Raw genomic sequence first — 22,163 nt, forward strand, 5'->3', positions numbered from 1 at the left:
TCTTAGCCACCATGAAGTGCCTGCTGATGTCCACTATGGTGATGTCCACTATTGTGATCTTTGCTTTTCCAAAAGCCACGTGGAGTAGACATTCTGTGGGCTCAGAGGTGGCTGAAGAGCCCCTCAGCACCAGCTGAGGGTCTGGGAAGAGCAAGCCTTGGGTTGGTGCACTCCCATGCACATCTGCACCCCGGTCTGGCATGGTGCTGATCTCCACAGCCATCAATCCTGCTGCCATCTGGATGACAGGTCTTGCACAAGCCCAGTGACATTACTTAAGGCTGTGGCTGTTTACAACTTCCCGCCCAGCGCACACCCGCCATGTGTTAATCAGGATGGTTCATAGTCAGTCCTGGAGTAAACAAATGCAACTTCACCAGAAAACATGGGAACCACACCTTTTTACTCCAGGTGTGCATTTTGGCCCACCATCTGTTTCTCCATAGCGATTAGTGAGTGGTATTTAAGACAATTTCTTAACAGGAGTTGGGATCGGTGGTTTATCTCCTCATTAGGTTGGTAACATCATTAATTAAGGTTATGTCAACGGACATGATGCCACAGCAGTTGGGTGTTATCAGTGGCAACAGCCTTCCAGGGTTTGGGCTTACGGTGTGCCTACTGCGATGCAACATTAGCATCCTGCCCAAGGTGGGGACCTGCCCTTTCCCCACGCTGCCACTGAGAGCCCGCCCCACAGTAAATGCATTTTGAGGTAGGTTCCAGAAATCCCCTCAAAAGTCCCTGCTCTCCCACTGATCCCTGTACCCCGGCTGACGAACCACCGCAGAGCGGGGAGCGAGGAGCAAACGTGGATTTTTGGCAGTGGCATGGGGGTTGTATCCCCTGCTGTGCCCACCTCAAGAGCCGTGGTCCCTATGGTGTAGTTTGGGTCCTACCTCACACAGCTGCTCATTCAGCTGACTGGATTTTTAACTGAGAAAACGAGCATGTTACTGAGAAATGTGGTGGAACCTGTGCCATGGTGTTAGCAGCAGGCCTGGAGAGTTAGAGAAAACAGGTTGGTGGAGCTAGAAGGAACTGAGTGATCATAATGTTCCCTCTGGATTTAAACCATACACACCATGAAATCTACGAATCTATGTATGGATTTTGACACTTTGGAAGTGAAAAGCTGGCACATTTAGCCTGTCCCACTCACATGATGCACCTTGACTTAGTAGAAAAGTGTGAAGACCTTTTAAAAACTTTCTTCTTTCTCCCCTTTTACTCCAGGAGCTGTATAGTTAAGCCAAAGACAGCCTTGGGTCAAGTCCTGCCCTGGTTCTGTGCAGAAGTCCCAGTATATCCCAAAGACTCAGCACACTTTAAATATACGTCAAAAGTAGCATGTGCTGGCCAGGAGATATTTTACTAAGCGGTCCTTCAAATGAATGCAGTTTTAGTTGTTTTCCTCGGTTGTTTGAGGTCACTGTTCCTCCGCCCTTGTTAATAAAGATGTGATTAATGACTTCTGGCAAAGCTGCTGCCTGAAAGAGCCAATGCTTTAGGAAAAGCAAAACCAGTTTTCAGGTATTTTCTGTAAGGTTCGTCTCAGAAACACACAAATACATTTCAAAGCATTTACAAAACACACTGATGCTTCCTTCACCCCACCTCCACCCCCCTGCAGACACACATCGCCATTCATAACCTGCATAATTCTATTCCATCTACCTGGAAAAAAGCTCTCGCCATGCCTTCAGTTGGAAAGGTACCCCCTCTACACAGGCACCAGCGCAGAGCAGTTGTCGCAGGGCTTCCTGGAGTGCCCATGGTGCAGTAATGACTTTGTGATTGCTCTCCCCAGACGGAACAGTACCCAAGAGCCCTGAGTGAGGCTCCAAAGTCCCTCTTTGAATAAATCACAGCGGTAGGGGAAAAGAAATAAAAAAAAAAAAAGAATTGAACTTGTTTCCTCTGAGAGTGCTGGGCTCATGAGCTGAAGCCTATTTCTGCAAGCAGGGCCCAGGGTGCTGCAGCAGGGATTTGAGGAAAAGTACCTAAAATCAGGGCGTTTATGAGGAGGGCAGTACCAAATGTAGCAATCTAAGCTGTGTTGCCTCTGCTGAGGACTCATTTCTCCTAGGCAGGTCCTGTTTCTCACAAGGGTGAGAAATTTGAATCTGGTGATTTAAATCTTCACATTGATGGAATTTAATCTGCACAGTGAGAACCTGTGCTACTTTTGAGGGTGCCACAAAGGATGTCTGAGAGAGGGCAACTCCTGACTGGGGATGGGGATAGGGATAGGGATGAAGGTGCAAAAGGCCAACAGTGATGCCTGAGGGCTCATACGTGGGGTATCAAATCTGTGCTGTGAACTAGCACCACAAGAATTAGGACCAAACCAGAGCTGGTAATGTCTTGAACCAGGAGCGTGCAAGATCCCTGTGCCGCTATGATAAAGACCACATCAACTCCTTAGTTGTCTACTCTGACCCTTGTCCTGCTGGAGCTGAGTTCTGAGGATGTGAGCCAATCTGCTTGAGGCAAGTCCAGCCTCAATGGCAGCTGGATGGAGAGCTGGGGATGGCTCTGACGTACCTCAGAGTGCCCCAAGGGGCTGCTTTTGCAAGGGTCAGTTGTGCAGCTTTGCATTAGAAAGGGTGAAATGTGTGCCATGAAATGTGCTGTGCCCCCAGCATGCAGTGCTTGGCAGGACCAGTGTTTTTCCAGCTGCAGGAAGCTGTGCTGGGGAGATCCAGTTAGGATGAGCCTATGACATTTTATAATCAAAGGGAAGAAAGGAGTGAGGGCTCCAAATTGAGCTTGTCTCCAAAGCTGAAGCAAATCCTTTGAATTAGGAGGACACTCAGGCTAAAGGCTTATAAAGAGATTCCTATTGCTGTGACTTTCTCCTGCAGGCACTAAAGTGGCTTAAAGCACTGCTAAACTCCAGACAAGCAGGAGATGTGTCTGAGGGTGCTGGCCATTGGGTTTCTGGACTGGCCCAGTCCAAGCAGATGGTGAACTGGCAGCACTAACAATAAGATCCCAATCCATACGCTGAAGCTTCCCCAAAATTCCTGTGGGTGGCTCTAATTATAACCTGTGTCCTACCGCCTCTCCTTTCTGTGAGTAGGAAGGAGACAAACTTTCTTGTTACTCTAGCTACCTGCCCGTTACCAGGTCGAGATTGCTCGTGGGATAAGGGCCTTCCACTTGTTTGTAGTACTGATGTCCTACTTGGCAACACGTGCCTCATTCCTTCAACCCTACAAAGGGAAGAGCCCCAAGCAAAGCAGGTTTGCAGCTGGCTTAGCAACAAGGCTGCTTTGCATTCCTGTAAATTTCCAGGTTCAAGTGCAATTTGCTTCTCTTTGTTGCCAAGCCAAGTGGACATGTAGCCCCTCTCATCTCACACTGCTGAGCCTTTGGGAAGGCTGATGGGACCTGAGAGAAGCAGTGTCTCTGAAGGCAGGCACAGGGCTGCAGCTTGGCAAGTGAATCAGCAATGCAGAGGAAGGCAACCAAGAGCTGCACCATTTGCCCACCTCCAGGCTTCCAAAGTAAAACAAAAGCTTGCCCTTGGGGTCTGAGGTGAAGAGGTAAGTACAGGTATAGATCTAAGTCCCCAGGGCTAGTCTGATTTATTTGGCAGACCAGACAGCCAATACTTTCAATCTTGGATCTGATGACTCTTTTCAGCACATGGCTTGTTCTCAGGTTCCCATTACTTTATTCCATGTATGGTTGGTGTTTATTGTTTTCCCCTGTATATGATTGACATGAGCAGGAAGGAAATGTGGAAACTATAGAAACTGTTCTCTGTTCTGAGGGAAGGTGCCTCATATTCTTCTGGACCTGACCCCATTGTTCACTGCTGCACCCGCAGGCACGTTCTCTGCTGTACACTGGACCGACCAGGGCATCCTCACTCAGGTTTGGGCAATGGTCACCAAGCAAACATAAAGGGCTGGACCCATTCCCACTGGAATCTGCACCTTTCATTTGATCAGGGGAGGAACTGGGCCCCTAGTTATACTGTATAAATAGAAGGATTTGATTTGAGGCAGATGGATATCAAGTTGTTCTGAATTTTCCCCCTGATTTCATTAGTGAGGTGATTTGTGTTACAAGGAAAACTTGTTCTGAAGCTGTCATTATTTACCTGAAACACATCTGTGCTTTGAAGTAGGCTCTGGAAACACAAGCAGAATGAAATTGCCCATAAAGCAGAGGTGGAGTGCCTTTTTCTGAGGTTTGAGACTGTTGGGTTCCCTCTACACTGGAATGCAAAATTAATGCCCTAAATTTAAACACTCACTAAGCTTTTTTTTTCTTTTTTTTTTTGCATTCGTGACTTGAGAATGAATTCAGTCGTAAAAAGAAATGCAACTGACACCGTTGGCATGCAAAGCAACCATTGTTTTTGCCAGGGGGTTTCACGTGCACGTGTGTATGTGTTTGTCTGTAAAACAGCTCAAGAGTCTTCATGGAAGACTCACATGGTGAAATGTTGGCTTTGGCTGCCCAGAAGTTACCATCCACTTGTGGTCCTCAGTCCCCTTATGGATCACCCATTCCTGCCCAGAAGGACTAACTCAGCTGTATCCATTTACAAAGACTTAACATCATACAAGACCACTGCAGTCCCAAACCACTAAATGAAATAATTTAACAACTAACTTTTTGGGCTGGTAACTTGTGTGAGCTCAGACACAGTGTGCAGATTTGTGCATTCACCTTGTTTTGCTGCCCTGCTTTCTTCCCAAATGAATGGTGTGATAAAAGTAGCAGCAACAGCTTAGTGCACAGAGCCTAAAAAAAGGTGTTTGTTTCCATTGCAGTGCTTAGCTCATTGTTCCTGCTACTCGTCCTGTTGACTGCCTGATCAGGAAGGCTGTGTTCTCAGCAGCCAGGACCTCCTGCCTGCTCCCCGCTGCTCTGTCACCAGGTTCCTAAATTAACACTTTTTATCTCCAATGCTCTCTTCTCCTTTTTTATTGAAAGAGGTAGTTTTTTACTTCTCTCACAGGGATGTGGTGGAAACCTGTAAAACCTTTGAAAGCTGCTTACAATTCCTCAGATGGCAACAGCAAAACACACACTGGTACAATTGGCAGGAGATATAAGGTTGCTGACTTGCCAGCTCTCATGAATCTGGCTTTCCCCTTACATCTTCTGGCCACTGGAGAGTTAACCAAAATTCCCTCGTATGCTGTACTTGAATGAAAATGCCAGCAACTCTGGTATGATAATATTTATATCTGAATCATTTCAGACAGTCCTGGGATGAATGAGGTCTCACAGAGATGGAGGTTTGCTTTTTACTTCACTATTTTTCCCTGGTGCTGCTTTTTTTTTTCAGAGAAGGGAAATGCAGAAGCCCCTCTGGACTCTGGGTGCTGCCAGCTCTCCAGGCAGGGTCCTTGCCTACCTCTCCTGCCTCCTGCAGTTTGGGGACATGAACTCGTATTGAAGGGCAAGAGATACAAGTCTCCAAGCTTGACTTCTATGCTGTGTGGCTTCCTGAGAGCAAGCATTGAATGACACTCTCTGGTTTTGGTTGTTTGTTTTTTTTTTTAAATTTGCCCACCAGATCTGGAACTGAAACCATCAATTCATTTCACTGACGATCTCATTCTCAACTCAAGTCAGCAATAGCTGCCTCAGCTAGCACCAGGCTTCTACCCACTGAATCAGCTCCTATGGGAATGAAGATTTGTGTGTTGCGATGTGAGAGAGGTTTTTTTATTCAGAAAACAATGTAAGAAGCTTCCCTAGACACTCACTTCACATCTTTATGTCCTTCTTGGAGACACATTAATTAAGCCTCCTGTCATCTGCTGAGGTGGAACAGGGGAGGGGTGACAGTGGGAAATGTGGGGAAGGTCCACCTGAACAGGAGATTTCCCATCCTGAGCCACATCAGCTGATCAGCAAATGACTCCCACTGTTGCCAGCTATGCCATTTTGAGATCTACTTCCCACATCAGGGAAGTAGATCATGTTACTGTCCATTTCCATAACCCCATGTTGCACTGGCTGTGTTGAGAGCACTGGAAAAGGATGGGGATCACAGGATGATGGCCGTGGGAAGCAGCTCTGTTGCGTGTTCATCTTACTGTGCTGTGTCAAACAGGGACAGTGCTGCCCCGAGCTCCAGAAACCCAAACTCTCAGTATCTGTTCTCGTATCTTTCAGAGCTGAACCAAAGTCCACTGAGATCAATGGAGTTTTCACACTGGTGACCATGAGTTTTGGATTCAGTTTCCTGAGATGAAAGTGCTAGGAACAGGCAGGAAATTATCCACTAGGAAATCTGTTTCAATCATCCATTTTTATGGCAGATGCTTTGGAAATGATTATGTGCATGTAAAGAAATACGGCCTTCTGAATTTATTCAGGCTAATTCTGAGTGAACCCAAAGCTCTTTTATACTGTTTGGGCTGTGTAAAGAGTCTTAATGCACACAGAAATTAATTTACAAGCCATTTAATTCCCCTTTGTTCTGCCAGAACCATAGAAATCAGAAAAGCCTGGGGTTTTGTATTTATGTGTTGGTCAAGAGTGTGTTTTTCTTTAACTGCAGCAGTTAGAGTGATAGAGTGGGCATTAGAGTGATAGGCAGACAGAGCGATTCCCTAAGGTGGATGTGGTGATGGCTTTACTCAAGTATAATTTATCTCATTCTTCATAAAGTAATAAACCCCACACGTATAAACACCTTTATAGCATTACAATTCCAAGCACAGTAGGGAAGTTTCCTCCTTTCCCACACACAGACAGAGGATTACAAAACTGCTGAGGTCCAAATCAGCAAACATCTCTTTGTTCCATACTGTGAGATAAGTTCATAAGAAAGTAGTGGGACAGAAAATTCCACTTTTGACAAAAATCTCATTTTCAACGGCCTTAACAAACTTTTCTTACCTTCTATTTGCTGGAATTTCTTGTTATTTGCCACACACCTTTAAAGATTTCCAACTGACATCAGTGGGCTTGAGTCTACCTTCAGCTACCTCAGAGGGTTATTGTACAAAGTGTTTTCTCATCCCCACCACCAACTCAAGCCCTGGAAGGGCCAAGCAACTTCTTAGACAAAAATGAGTTGCTGTGTGTAGGTTGATCTCAGCCACTCTAAAGCTCACTTGCTCACATACCTGCAAAACCCTTGAAAATGGCAGTTCTGATGGATCTTCCTTTTCTTTTTACAAGGATCTCCCCACTGATATTTGTTTCAGTTTTGGGCCAAATTTTTTCTCTCCCTGATTTGAAATTGAAACCTCTTGGCATAAGAAATCTTTATACTTTTCTCTGAAAGCACTAAACCTAGGTGGGTTCTGTATAAATCACAGTATCAGAGACAGCCATGATTTTGCTTATCTCTTCCTTGGAGGGTAGAGTTGAAGGGGAGCTGTTGAAGTTGTCTTTGGCTACTCCATGCTGGAGATCCCCTAGGTTTGAGTAAAAAGCCAGGGTTTAGGGCTGTCTATACAGAAGGACAATAAAAAGTTCATCCATGAATCATTCTCCCTTTGTTCCCTTAGCCTGAACATGCATTTATGGTTAGCTTCAACCGGGAGATATCTAGTAGGTGGTTAAGGTTAGGTGCCTGCTCCAGTTCCCAATCAATAAAGAGATATTCACCATGTGAACCATGGTGCTACTCAGTCAAAACAACTCAAAATAAAAGTGCCATCTACTAACAGTGAGAAGGATTTATTTGGTATAACTTACTTGGCAAATAATCCTGCACTTATACATTTCAGAAAACCATGACCTATTTCTGGATGACTTATCACACCCACCTGTGGCAAAATTCCTCCAATAAATCAGTTGTGGTGAATGATTTCGATGTTTATATTATTATTATTATTATTACCTGCTTTGGTTATCTTAAATGTTCTGAGACAAGATGAAAGTACTGAAACTTCTAATGCCTCCCTGCAGAGTCACAATTGTAGGAGTGAAAAAGAGCAGAATGGATCAGTTTTTAGTGAAACGCATGGTTTATGTAAAGCATCTGATTCAAAAGCTATTTTCTATGTAGCCTTTTCTTGTGGACTGAAATAGTAGGCTGCATTCAAACTAGACTTTGAGCTCAGTGAAAAGGAAACACTGATGAAAATCACGACTCGAACACCCTTGCATCATATAATTCTATTTGTTTTATTGGTGAGATTCAACCTAGGCCCAACTCCACGGCTGTAGGAGGAAACTCAGCGTAGGGCAGAAGGCCAGCCTCAGGCTTAGGCAATGGCTGGACAGCAGTCAAACCCATGGGGTGGAATTTGGACCAGACCAAAATCCAGGGGTACTTTGCCATCAGCTTCTGCAGGCCCAGATTTCACCTTAATGACCATTTCAAGGGCATCTCTGCAGAAAGGAATATCTTTCTGTTCTTAAAACAGGCATCTGTTGTAGAGTTCAAATTGTCCCAAGGACAGCCCCTCTTTTACCTTTGCATCCAGCCCAAGTGACAGAGCAGACACACACCAGGTGCTGGGCAAAATCCATGCCACACTTCTCTGCATGTGGATGGTGGGGTTCCCCTGTGTTCAGACACCTAGGCACAATTCATCATGTCTTTCCCGGCTGCCCCAAGGGTTTGTGTATCATTTGCGTGACTCTTGGGTCTTGATATCTCTGCAGCAATTGCAGCTTCTGAAAAACATTTCAATCATTCCTGCCTGGGAGGCTTTTGGTTAACAGGTCATCATCATTTGGGAGAAATGCTACAAGACAAACTCTACGTGCAGTGAGTGTGCACACGTGCTTGTGTCCACAGAGCTGTGGTGGCACAAGCAGATATCTCTGCAGAAATCACTGTCGCCCTCTCATCTCTACAATCTCTAAATAGCTTCCCATTTTCAATATATGAAAAAAAAATATTTATAGGTATTGGGGAAGTGGTGACATGACCTCAACCTAAAATACCTTGCTGCAGAAAAGAGTTGTGAGTGCTGGACAAACCCCGTGATTTGGTCCAGATCTGTTCCTCACGTGAGCAGTGTCACGGTACTGGAGGTGCTCAGCTCAAGGAAAGGCTGTCACCACACCACGCTGTATAACAGTGCTGGTGAGATATTGCCCCTTAGGAGAGGATCCTGGCACTGAGCAGTCACAGCAAAAAGATACCTCTCTAAGGAGGCTGAAGCCCACACCTGAGGAGCAACGCAATGGTCATAAAAGATGCTCAGCCTGCAATGCCTGATGAAATATGGATCAGTGTAATTGTTTTTTATGTTGGTGAAGTATATAAAAAAGGTAACAGAGAGACTCTAAGTATTGTATTACCACTGCACCCTTCAGTGGCTACAGCTAACAGCTTATTTTTATTTCCATGCTGACAGCACCAGCCCAGTTGATTTATTTTCTGTGCTGTCTTAAATATCAGAGGAGATATGCATATCCAAGAATCTGAGGCACGGGATACAGCAGATGAGCTCGATGCATGCTTAACCAAAGCCTTCTCTTGATTCACTTTGACATACCTGAGTGTTTGCTAAGTGAAGCTCTTCAGAGTATCTCTGAACCTGCACCACCAAGGGTCTTTGCATGTGGCAACAGTGATTTGCTGCCGTGGCTCAAATAAGCCACAATTGCACTGATTGTTTCCTACTCCCTTTTCTTGAACTCTTTCGTCGTATACTTAAAGAATATTGCTCCCAGTTAAGAAATGTCTGTGATTAGCAGATTGGTTTTCTATTACTTGCCTTCTGGCACTGAGATTTTGGTTTTGTGGGGGTTTTTTCCCTTTTAATTTTTTATTTATTGTTTTATTTTTATTTTAAGAAAGTTGAGATTCGCATGTATTCACCTGCTTTCAGCATCTGGGACTTAAAATACAGGACCAAATATGGCTTGAAGTGGAAACAATGAATGATCAGCTTTTTTCACATGAGTAGTCTCTTTGAAGGCTAAGTGTCTATACTCATGAGCAGAGTTACATGTATATATGAGAACTTGCAGAACCAGAACATGAACAAGGTATAAAACTTAACTTACTCTAGAAATACAAACCTTCTATAAACTTTTTGTTTCATAGTTGGGGGAAGTACCCTTTTTCCTAAACTAAACAGACTTCTAATCTTTTTTTCCTTTCCTTTGTAAAAATACCTGCTTTGATACAGAAGTCTTGTAAGCCTTACTGTTGAAAGTCTTTCATTAAATGTTTCAGTAAATATTAAGTAAGCTTAAGGCAATAACAGAAGTTTATGACTTTTTAAAAGAACTTGTTCTTTTTCCTCCCACATTATGCTGGGTTGTTTTTTTTTTAAAAAAAAAAGTCACAAAACCTACATCTTGATCTGCTCCAGTCTAAAGGTTTCTATTTATAGTTTTTGGTTATGAATGTTTTTTCCTATGAAAAGGTCAGACCTCGCACATATACAATGGTGGAAAGCCCTGCTTATTAAAAAGCAGGCAGATGGATTTGTTAAAAAGAAGTCATTTCATAATGCAGCTGCTTTGAAAGGCTGCTTTAGCAGAAACATCCTCATGCTGCTTTATGAGAAAAACAGGTAAAGGAGTTCTGTTTTGCAGCTAAGTCATTTTTCCTTTCCAAGCCTCCATCCTCACACACGTGGCATGTTCTTTACCCCTATTTACATGCTTTGTCCTACACCCCCGCCACCCACCCACTCACACTCCCTTGCCCTATTTTTCCCACTCTTGCTGCCCTGGAAAGGCTGGAGGAGGTAATGCTGCCCCATCTCAGTGTATCCTGCACAGAGAAGTCACCCCCAGACTGCTACCCAGGGCTCACTCAGCATCAGACACACTCAGCTTCTCCTTCTAAAAGCACTCTTGGTCAGCACTGAAGCTTGGGGTAGCCTGGGAGGTGTGTCCCGGCCCAGGGGCTGGGGTCTGCAGGCCAGGACCACACCTGGCTGAGGCAACTCCTGATCAGGGTGACCTGGGAAGAGTCAGCGTTGACTGGCAGATGTCCTTCACCAGCACTCAGAGGAGCTGCACTGCTTAGCACAGGGCATTGCTTCAGAGCATGGGACCAGGGGTTTCAGACCTTGACAACAGGGTAACAGCAACCTGCAACCTCCCACGTCATGACAACCAGCAGAGACCTCTCATTTGATGATGAAAAAAAAAAGAGGTCTTGTCTGCTTTGTTCTAGCCCTGAGTGAGGAGCTTTGATTAGCTGAACGAAAACCACTTCATCCCAAAAGCTTTTCTCTCCCTCCTTCCTCTCTGAAGCATCCTGAGCACTCCACACACCTGCAGCACCCTGGGGTGATGGAAACAGCACACGTAGCCCCACATTTCCTAAAAATCTGTGTTATTAAGGAAGACCTCTCCCATGTTTTATGAAATCATAACCAAAATCCCCAAGTCCTTTAAATTACACTTTGAAAATAGCCACTTCTCTCTAATTCCTGGTTACCTTGTACAAAAATGGCCCCCAAGCTCTGACCAGTCTCTTCTGCTTTGAAGGTGCAGGAGGGAATGGGGTCACTACTGAATACATAAGGTGTCCTCCAGCCTCCAAGGGCACATTCCTGTCAGGGTTTAATTTCCAGGAGAGCATTGTGATATGTTTGTTCCGAAGGGCTTTGTCTGCACCAGCTCCTGCTCAGCAGCATCCCCAAACAAGTTGTCCCAGGGTTTTAAACTCAGGGACCCACCTGTCCAGGAAATAATTTGCCCTATTAGTGATTCCACCACTACTGCTATGTATCATGTCACTCTTGTGAGGAAAAATGAGGATGGATTCCCTGAACACCCTCTCTCTCCCCAGAGTGGGCTTGGCTCAGCATCTCTGGGATTATTAATCAGCTTCTTCTGATACCATGAAAAAATGTTCTGGGTGCCTCCTCCACAGTGCCTTCCCACGGGGTGCCAGTCCTGCTCCTGTCTCACTTGCTCCATGTGAAGTGACAGAAGTGGGAGGATGGCCAGGGCTTCCCCCACAGGCACAACCTGCTCCAGGGAGGCAATAGGTCTGATCTGCGCAAGTCAGCACCACTGCCCTCCCTGAGGATGTTGACGTGGGTGGGCAGCTCCTTCCACCCTTCACATCTGCTTCTGGATCCATCACCGCTCCACACACAAGGTTTAGATGGTCCCATGTATATGCAAGCAGAGCTAAGCAAGCCTTCTGGTGGAATGACATCTCACCTGAGCTTTCAGAAGCAGAACCAGACAGTGCCAGTCAAGTTATTGATGGAGAGATATGGCAGCTTCCACTTACCTGCAGCACAGTATGAATATCAGCAGTTTCACACATGCCAGTTTGCCACCTGTTTGCACCAACAACGTGAAAACACAAATCTGCTGTAGCAATGAAACTCAGGATTTAGAGTTTAGCTGGTGTGTAGATATTTTGCCATAGGTTAATCTCACCCATTTTTAAATCTAATCCAACCTCTGATGGGATCCCTTAGCAATCATCAGTACAGCTGGAGGGATGGCACTGGAGATGGGCAGAATGTGTAGGAAGGTAGATCTAGCCCAAGAATCAAAGTGAGTCTGGAATTTGGAAACATGGAATGCAATACTAGCCTTCATGACAGATCATGTAGGTGTAATGTTTATGTCTTTATCTGCAGTGAAATCAATAAAAAGGTTTAGTAAGGCAAGACTGGAAAACCAAGAAGAAACAGTCTTTACAGGTGACCTTTATGTGCTGTTCTCTTGACTGTTTCAGAGACGAGCTTCTGATAGCAATTCAACCCAGTGCAACCTGGTTTTTGCTCACCTCACATGTCCTGTCCCACTCCCAACTCCCAGGCTTCTGCAGAAGCATTAATCACTATAGCCTTTGCAAAACAGAGTATCTAATTGTGCCACAGGGCCCGACGCATGAGCAAGGGGATACATCAATTACAAACCACTGTTCCTCTAAGCTTCAATGTCTGTATGTGCACTGGGCTGTGAGTTACTCTGGTAAGAAAATGCATGTTACAGCTTTATAAAGTACAGGGCACATTAGTCAACATGGCCGTTAAAACTAATATTGCAGTCGTGGGGGCAGATGTTAAAATGCTCATATCTTTTATGGTAACCATATTAATCCAAGAGAAAATCAATTTGTGATCAACCTATTGACTGCCAAGACTGTAATTGTCAAGATTTCCCTCTCTGCAGCACCACATACGAGATAGTTGTTCAGTCCAGCTCTGCTGTGCCTGGCAAACTTTCCCTTGTTCTGAGCATCCCTGGGACCTGATCCCCACCTCATATCTCTCAGCATCATCCACATTACCCTGAACTGGTATCCTCATAACTCTCTGAGAATTAAGATGCTGTGACCGACTGAGATGCTGGGGAAAAGCACCCAAGTCTGTTGGAGAAAGGATTGTGCTCCTGCAAGGCTGGGAGAGGCCAGGAGATGTTCAGTGCCACACACCTGTCTGTCCACCTGTGAGTCTGCAAACCAAGGGAAAGTGAAATAGCTCTGCCCACATCACTGTCATCGCAGGGGGTTGGGGAGTGGGGAGGGCTTAGTAATACCGAGAACAAAGAAGTCTGCCTTAGTCAGATATTTTTAATGATCTCTCCCCACACAGGGCAGGAAGTGAAACCGAGGTCCCAGTCAAACCCCTCACCCGCGCTCCCCCTTGGCAGGTCTCACTGTGCTGGTGCGTGGCAGCGGGTGAGACATTGTGCTTTCAGTCAGCATGGATGGGGTGCTGTGATCTGGGCCCTCACACTGACACCCACCGCCCTCCCCAGCCCTGTACAGCCCCGTCTGCCCCCTGCCACCTGTGCTGCCCATGATGGGGATGCCCAGGCAGGGCTGGGCTACGGGAGGAGGACCAAGACTAGATTTTTGACCTGCTGTCATATAATCCAGGATGATCTCTTTCTGACCCTGTTTCCAGCCCAAATGGGACCTGCAGGGCCTGGTAAAGCCCCCATTGACCACATGTCCCAGCCCTCAAGGGATTGTGTGGACAAGCTGGTCCCTGGCAATTGCTCCTTTGGAATCTGTGGCAGCACTGATTCTATTGCTGCCATACTGAAGTCTGACCTCCCTTTGGTGTTCTCCTACTGACTGAATAGCATGTGGTCGGCAGATTAGACGGGCTCCATCTGACCCCTGTGCGAATGCAGTCCTTTGTGAAGCAGAATGCAGGTGCTGTGTGATGTTGCACAGCAAGGACACCAAGTAGCTCAAAGCAGACACTGAAAGGAAAGGAGGGTGAAAAGTAGGAAACATTTGCTGCCTGCCGAGGCTCCCAGGTGGCAGAGCAGTCCCAGTGCTTGAGCTTTTACCAGCAGAGCTTCAGATCAACTGTCTCCTTGGGAAACAACCACTGGGACAAAGCACAGACTTGGTCCAGCCCCATTCTGTGATTCAGCTTCAGGTGTTGAGGGTGGGCATCCCAAAAGTGTCATAAAGAGGTGATGGTTTGGCCACCTTGGGGGCTCTGCAGGAAAGGTTCCTGCAAGAATCTTAAAAGTAGTGACATCTCCCCATGGCAAAGCCCAGCTTTCAGGATCTAGATGAGGCAAAGAGAAAGATTTGAAGACAATTTTTCTTTGAGAGGCTGCGAGTGAAGACTATGGGATAGATCCTGACCTCGAATTCCCAGGAAGATCCTTGAAAAGTGAAATCACTTGAATGTAAATGGGCTAAGGAGGATATTACATTGCAAGCTCTTCACCAGATGCTTCTTGATGCCTGTTCCCATAAGTGAAGATATTCCCTTCCTATCTCTGTGCTGGACCTCAAACAGATGTTCCCAGCCTCCCAGGTGAGACCCTGAGGGATGCCACAGCCACACTGGCTTCAGGAAGCCACAGCAAATTTTTCAGTGCTACTGTGCCTGGCAGCTTTGGGTGGTCAGGGTACATTTCTGCTGTGTACAAAGTGGCTGGGCAGAAGAGTCAGCTGGCAAACAGATTAGGATCTTGGGTCCATTCCCTCTAACAAGGACAGCTCAAGGGAAGTGACCGAACAGTGGCATGGTCCTCCCCTCCCATTAGCCTCGTCTGCAGGGCTCAGTCAAAGGTCTTTTTATTACTGTTCTCTGCTCCAATTAAAACATCCTACAGATTGTGCTTGGCAGACTCTCAACGGCATCCAGAACTAAAGCCAGTTAATGGGATACAATCAGCTAGGTTCAGGGCTTGAAGTAAGCCAGAGGGGTAGGGAGCGTTTGCCAGCTGCAGAGTGCCAAGTCCTATGGTCTGCCCATTTTAATTCTGGCTGTTAATTGCTTTCCAGAAGCACCCACAGGTCCCAAGTGACAATCAGAAGCCAGTGGCCAAAAATGCACATGCCCAGAGCAACAGGAAACCCAGTTTCAGAGAGCCACATGGCCCCCTTGCACCTGGGGTGTTCCCATGGACCAGAAAAGGGCAGCAGGGGCATAGTGGTGCCCTGTGCCGGTGGATTGTTGTCAAACCACCACAGTGGCCTCGAGTACAAAGTGTCCCCCGCCAACTGAGCATTGCTTATTGTTATCTAAGGCCTGCTGGGCATCTTGCACACTCTGATGGGATTGCTTGGGCTGACTGGGAATTCAGTCCTTGCAGGAGCTGTTGTAGATACATCAGCTATTTTCTGATGATCACCACATCTCTGATGTCTGCAGAGAGCGGTGCTTTGCAGAAGGATTTCCACCAGCAGCAAAGCAACCAAGTAGCATTTCTCTGGGGTGCAAAGGAGGAATTAGAAACAAACAAAAGACGTAGTTGCCTCATACACTAAGAAACAGTGTCTGAAGTGATGGAAAGAGATCTGTGTCCACGAGTTTCTGCATGACAATTGAAGCCTAATAATACCCAGAAAAGAGATATCTTAGTACCCCTATGGAAGGGGAGAGGGAAAAGAGTCACAGCCCAATTCCCACATTATTTGGCTTGTGGGGAAAGCATCTAGCACAGGGTCTGATGACCCCTTTGTCAGGTCCCAGGCAGGACCATGACCCCTTTGATAAATTTAGTCCTGCCTAGGGAGACGGAGGTGAGCTGCGACATTGAGCTGTAACATATGAGCACTGCTGTGGGAGAAGGAGAGATGAGGTGAGCAGGGGATGCCCTGATAAACTCTTTGGTCCTGATAGATGAGCACAGGCTTGCAACAATGCAAGGGCTGGACAGCAAAAGAAACAAGCAGATTTGAATCAAGAAATGACCAGTCTGATTTCTTCACACAAGCTGAAAGGAATACAAGGCGTGGACCAGCCCCTGATGAAAATAACGAGTGATTCACACCACTTTGGAGGCTGTAGGATCCAGCAATTTTCTTTCCAGATCAGCTGTAATGGCAAGTGAATTTGATTTTTACGACTCATTCACTTTCAATGACCTATGACTGTCATTAATGACTGAGTTAAGGACACAACTTTTAGATAGAAAAGTTTTATGTTGACAAGAGGGTCTTTGTAGTTGCTTCCTCTTGTTTGTTTTGGTTTTCTTTTCATTTCCAAACATATACATTTTCCTTATTGTTTCTGACACCTGTCAGCAAAAAGCACAGCCTTGTGGATCTCCTGCCATTCCTGACCAATGTGCAGGGAAACGACTCTGCATGCTGTGTGGGAACTGTGCCAGCAATTCCAAAGATCAAGAAGGGAAACAGATAATGCAAATAAATCATAATGCAGATAAATCATAGGTACAATGGAAGACTATAGGGATTGGTGGCCTTAACCTCACCTAGACCAACAAGAATCAAAGGTTAATGCAGGTGTCACTTGAAAGCTAATTTTCTATTGATTTGCAAGTAGGTCCCTGACCTACTGACCTTTGTGATACAGGAAACGGGAAATCCCCTGGAGCAGCATGTGTGCAGGCAAGTGTGTTATTTACTTTGGTAGTCCCTTTAGTATTTATAGGCCCAGGCAGGACCAATAGAGATAACCTAAGGAATGTGGTAGCCCTTGTAAAGATTTCTGTCTCACACTTAAATATTTGGGCAGCAAAATAGCAACCTTGATCATAATTTGACAGAAGAAAACCACAAGGGTGCTGCCTGATTTCTACATCCTCTTATAGGCAATAAAAAACACCCATAAATAATTTCCATGCAATGCCTCAGGAGCTCCTTGCAAGGGTCAGTTCAAGACTCGCTGGACATGATTCATGTTGTACAGAGGTGTAAATCCATACAGTTCTGCAGAGCTGTTCCTGGGGTGCATGGTGGGAGGGGTTGGATGAACTGGATTCAAGAGCACACATCAGCATGGTGTTGCTGGTGAGGGCCATGGTTTGGGCTGGTCTGGTGAAGCACCTCCAGAGGCTCAGCTCTGAGCACCAGTCCCTGGCTAGACAGGTTCTTGAGTTTGGAGCCAGGAAACAACAGCAAATCTTCTGTGGCTTGGCCATAGATTGGAAACTGTATAGTTAGAAAATTTCCTCCTGTTTCTTCAGTAGGAAATTTGGGATTTTTTAATGAAAAACTGAAAACCTCAAAAGGCTTAGCACAGAGAGATGGCTGCAGTGCTCCCTGAGGATTTTAATTACATCTTGCTCTCCCTCTGCTTGAGCTGCTGTCGATGGCCTATGATTCACAGCTGATGGGAGAAGAGATAGAGTGCACAGGGAGCTTGCCTCTCTCCTGGGAAGCACGAAAGGGCGTAGGGCTTGCAACCTGAGAGTCAGCAGCAGATTTCCCAACTCAGAAAGATTTACATTTACAAATAAGAAGTGAATGTTTTCAGTGGAAGGATAATGAGAAAAGTGTTGGAGAAACAAGGAACACACCATTTTTGACCACATGCAACAGAAATGACAGGGTCACCTGCACATCCTAAGCTCTCCTGTCTTTTCTTCTTGCAATTAAGTGTGTCAGAGTCTACCACACTTTTCAGAGCTATCTTCAGCAGCCCCCCTGCTCCCATCCCTGGTGCTTCAATGCTGCCCTGGGTACTCCCTGTGCTTGTCCAGTCTGTCTCCTTTCCATGCAAAGGAAGGGGTCACTATCCAGGAACTGGATCTGGGGTTGTATAAGGCAAAGGGCAAAGGAGATGGGGCTTCTCCTCCACAGAGTTTCATAGCAGCTGGGATGTGCCAAAGCCTGCAGAGCTGTTGCTGTCATTCCCCAGCTCCCCTGAGTACTGCTGAGAGTAAGACTCAGAGGTGGAGATGCTGCAGAGCCTCCATGGCCTGCTAGGAAACATCTGGATCAGGGCTCAATGGGTCTGCCAGTTCCAGGGGCATCCAGTTCTCATCCTCCCACAGAAAGACTCTCAGATGTTTCTTTTCAGCTCCACTTCCCACACCCCATCCCAGCCCAGTTCTCATTCCTGCTTCCTCTCCTTTTCCTTCCCGGTCCCAGGACCTTGATCTCCCTGCCAAGCTGGGTCTCCTCCAACAGTCTACTGGCTGTCATCTTCTGCCCCACACGGCCTCCTGCCAGTAATGCATCCAGACTACCTCAAAATTTGGGACACAGAACCTGGCAGTCGCACCTTGACCCACCCAAGCTGGGAGTCTGTCACAGCCTGGGGACCCAACCCAGGTGTGACTCAAGCTGCTCACTACCTGCCATGGCTTCCAGTCAGGCAGGTCATTATACACCCTGTGTTCTGGGCTGGCTTCCCAGGAGACCCAATTTCACACAAGGATTTTGGGGACGGTCTTGGCACGTCCTGGTGCTGGTTACAGCTTAAATCCATCCAGGTATTTCCTTACCTACTGGGAAAGCCAAAAGTGGCAAACTGGTGTTCCTGACTCCCTCTTGCAATGCACCGCTTTATTCCCACCATCTGCTCCATTGAGCAGGTATTGCTTTGATATTGCTCTTGGTAGAAACCAGGCCACAGATCAGGCACCTTCATGCTCTCTTGCATGGCAATGCTGTCATTCCAAAATGCCAACCCACGTTTATGATGCTGGAAGAAGTTAATGCTCCCAGGGTACATCTGGTTCCCCAGGGGAGCAGAAAAGGCAAGTATTCAATAGCTGTGTGGCCCAGTAAATAATTTTTGATGTGTCAAAACCAAAAACCATCCAGGGATGTGGGTTATGGAGCAGCCCACCTGCCTGCCACTGCTGCCTGCTGGCAAAAGAACCAGTTCTAAACAGTCTGTGAGCCACAGGTAGCTCACAAGCCACAAATTGCCCAGCCCTGGAGGTGTTACACCATCTGCAAGCCCAAAATGCTACACCACTAGATTTGGGGAGCCAGGGTACCTGCAAGAAAGCTGTTGTGTGAAAGCTCTGCTCCTCAATAGCTTCCTTGCTCCTCCTTGTATGGGAAGGAACCTTTCTCTCCTTGTTCAACAGATGCTATGATTTGCTCCTTTTTCTCATCTGTAGGTTGCGAGAGAAATTGCTCAGTCCTTGGTCATTTCAGTGTCCCCTGGGGCAGCAGAGGTGGCTGAGGGATGAAAAAATACAAAATCCCTGCATGGGGCTGAGTCAGCATCCTCCAAGGACCACCGCCGGGCTGTATTGCTATCTGCATCCCTGTGGCAGGATTCCCCTGCCTTCTGCCAAGAAACATGAGAGCCGTATGAATTTGATTTCACAGTGGAAGAAACCAATCACAGAAAGGTTTAATCATACTCTTCTTTTCCAGAGCTACCCAGCCCTTTTGGAGGATCACAGTGAATCCAGGTGTGATCTGGGCTGGACACTGCTGAGCTTTTCTCCCCAAGATGTGCAGCACCTGATCCATTTGCAGCTGCTGTTCTTTGGTTGGAAATGGTATTTACTCACTGAAAAAATCTCTAGGCAAAGGTATTTTTTAATTAGGAGAAAGAATAAGAAACTCTACAGAATAAACAAGCTTAAACAAAGCTGTCACCACAGGCAACTCTTCTTTAACTCTGTTGCCCACAGCTGGTCAGTGCCACTGCAGAGAGTGGCACAGCTAAAGCTGATGATTGAAAGTGCAAAAATACATTGTTAAGGCAGTGATTATTCTCACCAGCAAACTTGCAGATCTGCTACAACCGAACTCTGCTCAGCTCTGCAGGGGAAGGTATTGGCTGCTCTCAAAATGTGGTCTCCACCGATATTCACAGGGACAGTTTTCACAACCTTCGTTCTGTAACACTGTCAACTTTTCACGGATACAGTGGGCACTTGTGTCAGCTCCTCTGCAAAGGACAAATAAGGTCTCAAGTGCAAAACCAGGGCATCTTTTAATAGGCCAGGACGGCAGCAGATGGTAGGAGAAGGTAGGAGAAAATTCACAACATAGCCCTTCTCATGAGAAACCCTTCTAAAAAAAAAATTAGATTGCAGCCTTTGAACCCTTTTACATGCACAAACCCAGGTTGCAAAGCAGAGGGATGCTGCTGGGTAGTGTTAGAGGTTGGTGGCTGCTCCTCCCTACACAAACTCCCCCAGATGCTGCTGAGGAATGGAGTGGCAGTTGGTTATTATTTTTAGCCCCCCATTCACGTGGTCCGAGGATCAGATGCACATTCCCAGATGCTCATTCCACAAATGCCGAGATCTCTCCAGCCCTCACTGCGTGGATGCACAGAGCTGGCATGGCACATCACAGTGCTGGGGGTAACAGCAGGGGCTGGAGGTTCAGCTCCCCCCATCCCACAGACCCACACGTACACGTGCATGTTCACGCCATCTGCTTCGCTCAGGAAGCCTCCAGTGAAAGAGGCTTTCTAGGAAACTTGAATAAATGAGCGGGAGGAAGTCAAACTGAATCAATCCATCAGGGCACACACACTGACGAACAGCTCGCGTCCCCCGAGGACATAGACTTGCTTGGAAGGTGAAGGGCCATGTTTCAAGGGGAGAAATCAGGCAGAGACAGGGAGAGTAGGAGGCAGGGGCTGCCCGTGGGGGGAGCAGGGTGTTAAAAGGGGGATGCAGGAGAGCAGGAGCTGGACCAGGCAATGAGGGCGAGACAAGCAGCTGCAGTCCCTCGGCCAGGCACTGCTGGGGTGGGTACCACTTCCAGTCCTCAAAGGAGAAGGCGGTCCATGAGGGTGCAAAGAAAGAAGAGAGAAAAACAAACTCTTGAAGAAGAGAAGTAAAACAAGTGGAAAACAGATTGTCAGCTCTGTCCTGACCTCTGCAGAAGCTGGAGGGGGACTCTGACATATCTGAGGTGTGGGGAACAAACTGTGCATGTGCAGAGCACCCTCAGGACATGCATGGTCAGTCTAACCCTGTAGAAATATGTGTGAGCTCCCTTACCCATGCCCACTCAGCTCTGAATGGGCTGCCTGGCATCCAAAATGTCAAATGAAAGTCTGAAACCCTCACCTTCCACCCAGGGAACTTTTCCGGGCAGGGAAAAGAGACGTCCGGGGTAACCCTCATCCAGGGAAGTTCTACTGGGAGGTGGTGTGGTATGGAAGCTGAATGACACCAGGCCTGCCCAACTATGGGACATAAAACGTGATCCAGCAGCTGCAACCTTAAGCCAGACAAATGCATATTAGGCATAAGATGTGTTTCTCTCAGGAGGCTTAATTAACCGCTGGTACAGCTTTGGAGGGCTGTGATGGATTCTCCATTACTGGCAAGGGTCCCATTTGCATTTGGAGGTGCCTCTGAGCGCTCTGCTCTTGTTCAAGCACAGATATTGATCTAGCAGCAGAACTGTCAGGGGAACAGCCCAAAGTCTGGGCTCCCCAGGCCATCAGCAGTAGTGGAGCATTCTTGATGGTGTCAGTTTTGGCACCAGTGGAGATTTGGGCTGGCACCAAAACTGAGAAGAGACAAAGACTGGTAGATAAAACCCAGGATACTGAAACACCTCTGATCTCAGTGGTGGATTTCAAGTGACCTTGAAACCCGTGATAAGGTGCAATGACCATAAGGACATGAACATCTCTGCTCCATGGGGGCTGTTCCCATGAAGTTATTGCTCATTTGCTCATGGCAGCACTGCAGTGGGCAAGCCACATCTTGAATGTCCAAGGCCAAAGGTGGGCATGGCTTTGCCTGCTCTGCAGGCTGTGAGCAGTCTCCAAACCATCCCACTCTTCCCTTACTCAGGGTGCTTGCACAGCTGTATGGCTGGGAGAGGCTCAGGGTGGGGTTGTGGGCTCAGGAGGACTTTTGCAAGCCACTGGGGTTGCCCCCAGCTTGGATGCTTGAAGAAAACTGCTTACCTTGCTTAATGAAAAATTGTGTTTTCTTGCAAGGCTTCTATCCCTTAGAACAGTTTCTGGTAGTTAGCTATGGAGTGAGTCACTTTTCTTTGTGCCTCAGTTTCCAAACTGGCTGAGAGGCTGAGTCTGTTCATCTTGATTCAGTCATAGCGCTCCTGAGGGAGGAGGAGAAGTTGAAGCAAACCTGGAGCCCACAGCTTCCAGGGG

The 22,163-nt window shown here is 46.8% G+C and overlaps 1 long non-coding RNA gene across 4 annotated transcripts in view; it reads right to left on the reverse strand.

Moving 5' to 3' along the window:
* LOC127468779 (uncharacterized) overlaps positions 1-22,163 on the reverse strand; it is a 107,296-nt gene that overhangs the window by 45,682 nt on the left and 39,451 nt on the right. Inside the window, exons 4-5 of one of the 4 annotated variants that reach the window (XR_007903677.1) lie at positions 21,957-22,111; positions 1,956-19,964 (exon numbers count right to left, since the gene is read on the reverse strand). This is a non-coding gene — a long non-coding RNA (uncharacterized LOC127468779). Of the gene's footprint in view, positions 1-1,955; positions 22,112-22,163 lie in introns of those variants that run through there. The other 3 variants (XR_007903679.1, XR_007903678.1, XR_007903680.1) reach the window with 3 other exon arrangements.

Source organism: Manacus candei, unplaced genomic scaffold (assembly GCF_025592945.1).
Source record: "Manacus candei isolate 608988 ecotype Guabito, Panama unplaced genomic scaffold, ASM2559294v1 h1tg000015l, whole genome shotgun sequence".
NCBI classification, from domain to species: Eukaryota; Metazoa; Chordata; class Aves; order Passeriformes; family Pipridae; genus Manacus; species Manacus candei.